Genomic DNA, 6,033 nt, shown 5'->3' on the forward strand with positions numbered 1-6,033 from the left:
CTTTGTGAGCAACAAGCTTTTTCAATGCATTTTCGCTTTTTTCGCTTTTCAGACAGTGGACGGTCCAGTACTGTACAAACCATATATTTTTGTCGTCCATATATTTTTGTCTCGCTATTATGTACGCTATCGGTGTGGACGGCAAGCCTCTCTCCACATTCCACAGGATAATTTTTGATAGTAGGACGTTACGTTGCGTAGGGAGCAATGCTCTATCCTTCGCAACCGTCTACAAGATGAAAGGGAGTTATTTGCGGACATGAAGAGCCTGGAAAATCCTGAATGTCGTCATGACTGTTCGGGCGATTGATCCTGGTGCAAGGAGTTGTGCCTTTAGTTAAACGTAGTGCAGTCGCTCGGCAGCTTAGGAAAACAGAGGCGGTACAGTTGTCAAGGCAAGTTGTAAAGCTCTGGTATCGACGACTTCAGCAACGCCAAGCCAATAAGGGTCACGTCTGCTATGGCTCAAGCGGGACTACGGACGGCTCTCAAATTGTTTGAGGACAATAAGCAGCGGGAGCTATACGTGTTGCCGACATTTTGCTAATCTGCAACGACGCATACCTTCAAGTAGGCACTAATTCGGGAATTTCTTCCCATAAACCTTCAGCATTGTTTTTTTTATATATATCCTTGGTATTCGATAATATGGACGATTCGCTTTATGGACACGTTTGGTCGGGGATGAAAGTGTCCATATTAACGACGGACAAGTGTATGCCATCCACCCTGCATACCGTCATAGCCCTAGGAAGAACTTACTCTGCTGGTCAGTTTTATTACTTACAGAAACAATTTAACTATTGTGCTTCAAGTGTGATAGAAATGTCTGGATTCCTCCGTGTGAAAGGATGACTTTGGAACGTTCTTCTCGCATTGACGGAGAATCTGATACTGCACTCCGTTGTCCATCGACCTCAGAAGAATAGGTTGGATGCCTCCAAGCTTCGAAGCCTTCTAGCAGTGTCTTTGTTAGTAAAAGCTACTTAAGTTACTTAAAAGTTACTTAAAAGCTGAAGTACTACCGCACACTATACCATACCGAACCGAACCTGCTATTGTACGCGTTTCACTTTGGCATACTCCTGTGGCATAACACGATGTGGTCCATCCGTGGGCTTCCAATTTGAACAAAGTCACTATATGTCTCCTTTTTTATGCGCGTGTTACAACTAACGAAAAAGAAGGGAAGAAAACTATGAGCGTACCGCCCTGCTTGAAGCTGAGCACACAACTTGCGGGCACTGGCAGACGACGCGCATGCCTTTGCAGGATTATGCGCGAGGATCGATGATTAATTTTCCCCCTTGTTCCCTGCTTCACGAGCAGAATACTGTTTATTCATAAGACATTGGTTAGTTTTAGTAGGTGGTGGTGATTGGTGGGACTGCTTGCCGTAGTCTGCCACGCTCAGCCACAGGCAATGTTAAGACTATGACAGGATGATGCGTCCTGGGCCGACTTCACAGGGAACTGTGCCGACATTTATCTAAAACGGTCTGAGGAGGAGCCAGGAAATACACCCATGACGGCACAGCCGGCGCCTAGATTCGAACCCGGGTTACCTCCAAGTGTCGGCGTGGAGTGCCATCATCGTAGCCACGAGGTCATGGGAGCTGGTCTGTTTTAGTGGACAGCAGGTATCGTCACCGTGAGGTTAGCGTACTCCGGGAACCAATGGCAGCCGTGCGTGTCTCAGAAACTGTTTCTTTCACTGTGTGCCATAACTACGGTACTGCGAAGTCCACGTTACCAACCGTTAACACTTCACATCTTTTGCTGGGCTTAAAGGCAAGGACTGCCACGTGGCTGAACAGGCACTTCGAAGCTGGTACGAGCTAAGGTAGCCTCTACACTGCTACGATTTCTGTTGTGCTACGATTTCTCTTAATGCAGGTAACCATGAGACATTACATGCGATTGTGACACGGAGACTATGGTTTTAGCGTCCTATAGTCGAGACATAACTTTAGTGAGTTCCACAGTGACCTCTAACAGATGTGCAGGCATTCCTTTGCGTTGAACACAAGAAAATATGAACAACAAATGATGTGCAGGAAGGAGTAATTACCAAGTAATTACCAGCAAGAACAAACATTTACCTTAGTATATTGATCCTTCGCTAAGTTTGACGATGATGCAAACATAGTTACAAGCATGTAAACACTGCGTAGAGACTCCAGTCGGACCAACGAGACAGATTCTTACGACGACCCAAAGAAAACTTTGTGTTTTCCTGTCAAAACGACTCCACGATCGGAGTCGTAGACTTCGTTTAAATCTTCGGGATTTCCTAGGCGGTCATTCGTGTCGTGTCTTCTGTGCACCTTGAGGAAGGAGGGTGAGGAGGAATGAGACGCACATTGTCCTTCAAAATATTGTCTTGATTGCGTCATTTCTTTGACGGAAAATCACACAAGCACTAAGTTGTCCCTCCTTGTTCAAGGTACAGTACATCGTAGTACATATGAGCAATCTCCCGCCTCAGATACCGAGGCGGGGACTTAAAAAAAATTCACGGCCCCTAGAAACATATAACTCTGCGCTCTACTACAACTGATGCCGGGAAAACACACACCACACACAACTCGTACCTGGACAACTCGTACCTGGACAACTCACACCTGGACATCTCATACCAGGACAAATCATACCAGGACAAATCATACCAGGACACCTCATACCGGGATATCTCATACCGGGACATCTCATACCAGAACAAATCATACCAAGCGAACTCATACCACACTTATCTTGTACCAATTCAAGTCACGCCGGAAAAGACCATATCAGGACACGACCAAGCAGTAATGCTACGAGATACAAACAGGAATATCAAGCGATCATATGCTTGAGCTATCGCGGAGATCCCATGGCGGTGCTGTGTCACATTTGTATGCAGAAGTGTTGCGATGTCATATGGCTGACAAGAAATGTTCGCGCGGCAGACTGCCACGCGCGTTCCGCCGCCAGTTGTTCGCCGGCACCAGCTCCATGGGGCGAAAAACCAGCGGAGAGCGTCGGGAAGTCATGCTGTGATGTCACTGTTGCCAGGGTATAAAGTGAAAGCATAGTGAAATCAGTTGCTCGAAAAATTGCATTTAATGTCACAAATTTTGCAACTAAATCCAACAACTGTCTCAAAAGATGGGCCCAGGAACCATGGATTTCCCTACACCCCCCCCCCCCCCCCCCGCATTTTTGCAACACCTCCCCTGAAATTTCTCAGGTGACTCCACCTAGCTCGGCCACCAACACGTTCTGGTAGTGAGTCCGGCGCAGCGAATTACGTCCTGTACTGTCAAACTTATGCTGTAGGACCACAGTCATGCAGATGATCGTACCATGCATTTGTTCATTCAATGCATGCATACCATGCATGCATTCAAAATCATTTGAAAGTGACTGTTCAAACGCAAACTCAATGTGGATCATGAAGAACCATTTGCGCCCAACTCAATCAAGTAAGGTATTCTGCCTTTTTCGTCCCAGGTTTTCCCCTTTGGTTGCTAGGTATTCATTGAGCTTCGTGAGACAAGGTGCTAGTCTTTTTTTCTTTGTCGGTCGTGCGATTATGGGCCTAAATGTTGAAATGCCGTTCATAATGAAACTATATTCTAATGAATTGTGTTCTAACACATGTACAAATAAAACGGGAAAGCTGTGCAGATATATCACAATTGTGCCACGATTCTGTCCGTGTCTAAGAAAAATTCCGTAAGTGGAACCTTCACCAAGTATACCCCCCCCTCTTGAAAGCTCGGCCCCCCCCCCCAGCAGTGAATTTCTGGGGAAATCACTGCCAGGAACGTACCGAAAGGCATATTCACTACTGCGTAAGGAAAATATGCTTCGTGGCAGAGAATGCCTCACGTTCTAGCGCTGCAGTTGGCGAAAGCGCGAGCAGACGACAGCACCCAGTTGCAAGAAGAGGACGATGAAGATGATTCACGAGAGCAGACAACCACGTGCAGACGATCTGGCGTATATTCGTAGCGGAAGAGCACTTTGATTGGTTCATCTGCAGTTGACGCTTCCGGAATCGCGGACGCTGGGCGAAAATCTACCATGGGCAGATCGGCGGCGGACGCTCACATTTTTGACGCCTCGCGCAGGGCGTCCGACGCTGAGCGAAGTTCGCAGCTTTTTCGCTGTACATTCGCTCCATGGAGGTTGCCCTTAACAGGTATAGCTGATCTCCGCTCAGAAGTCTAAGGACGTCTGTAAATGGCTTGGGCGCTAGTCATCTCATAACATAGTGCGCGCGCATGCTGCAAACTGTTGCCTGTACAGAACCACGTCGTACAGAACCACAGAAAACATTCGTCGGAAACGACGTAACTAGAGCACTTTCGCACTTCGCACTTATAGAGCGCTTTTGAAGCAAACGCCGTAAAGTATTCCCGTTCACAAAAAACTGCGAAATGGCTTTCACGTCTGCCTGGAGTGCGCAATCTTCTTGCAGTGCTCCACTCTCAACTTGCAGACCACAATCTCCGCTGGCGGAGAGATTTCTCTCCAATTGTAGCTCGTATGTTGTCTCGTAATGTACAGGGTGTTTGCTTTTATCCTTTTCATAATTCTTATTAGAAAGCTATGACAGCAGCACAGATCTCGTTTTTGCAATTGAGTTATACGGCCGGACAGGTGAACATCCTCTTGAAGAAAGTATGCAACTACAAGAAGAATAATTACCTAAAGTACATTAATTAACACTTTAATTAATAAAGTACTTTAATTAACACATTTAAATGACCCGAAACCGAAACCGCGGCGGTCGGGAACGCGCAGCGAGCGCAACGCCCATTTCACGTCAGAGGGCCACGTGACTTAGAGCGATGGAGATGATTGGAGTAGGTGTCGGTCTTCTGACCAGATAAGCCTCCTTCGGCGTAGATGATGCGCTCTTGAGGCGCGTTTTTTTTTTCTTTTTCGGTTTCGGTTTATTTGCATGTCGAAATTCAGCAATGAATATTTCATGGCACGCGCTTTTTCTGGGTTTTTAGGAGACAAAACGACTTTAAATGAGTATTGTCTCCCGTCCGGTTGTCTCGCTTTTACCCAAAATGCATCTTGTAGTTACATACTCTCTTCCAGATGATGACCGCCTGGCCGTATAACTCAATTGCAAAAACATCCGCGAATAGCTTTTTATGAAAATTCTGTAGAGCATAAAAATAAACGCTCCGTATACGTACGTCATTTTCGATTAACGGCTTCCATGGCTCAAACGGAGTAGGGCGTCTTGAAGAAGCGGACGCTATAGCACGGTTGGCGAGCGTGGTGACAGGCCTTTTTTGTCGTCGGACGATGTATCGCGCGTAGGGAGTTCGCTGTTACGTGAAACGTTGAGAAGCCTAGAAGCGGAACGGGAATCATGGCATTTCGCTTTGGTGTTGCGATCTGGACTGGGGGTGCGACGTTCAAGCACGCGTCGACCGCTTACTCCAGATTAGACACAGTCAAGAAGAGCAAGGCTGTTTTATGTGTAAAACGACATGTAAGAATCATTACTCTCTCTGACCGTCGACATGAAAAGCTAAAATTCACATTTAAGCCTTTATTAAACGAGGAGGCTGGCTGGCAAACGCTCGCCCAGTTCTCGCGCCTTCCACTTCAGTTCAATTCAATTTAAACACAGCTTAAATTTGTGAACTGATAAGGACGACCTTTGCACACTTTCTGAAGTCATCACTCTTAGTTTGCTGGAATTACATATACTTTTTTTTTTAAAGTCGTGATAAAATATAGTACGAGCCGAACGTTCTGATGAATTTGAACTTCTTAGAGTTCCCTTCATTTTCGATCGATGTCTCCATGGTTGTAAACCGAATAACCAACCGTGTGCCCCTAACTATTCTAAGCCACTAAGTCCCCAGTTCCAGTCTCTGTCACTGAGTGCGAAGCTCTGACACTAGTGCCAACAACGCCCCCTCTAACACGATACGACGCGTTGTAAAGAATGAAGGCAGGCTTCCTCTCGTCTGCTGGGTTTCTTATGTTACATTCGAGGCGTCGTGTTCGTAAGTTCAC

The sequence above is a fragment of the Ornithodoros turicata genome, chromosome 6 (genome assembly GCF_037126465.1).
Source record: "Ornithodoros turicata isolate Travis chromosome 6, ASM3712646v1, whole genome shotgun sequence".
NCBI classification, from domain to species: domain Eukaryota; kingdom Metazoa; phylum Arthropoda; class Arachnida; order Ixodida; family Argasidae; genus Ornithodoros; species Ornithodoros turicata.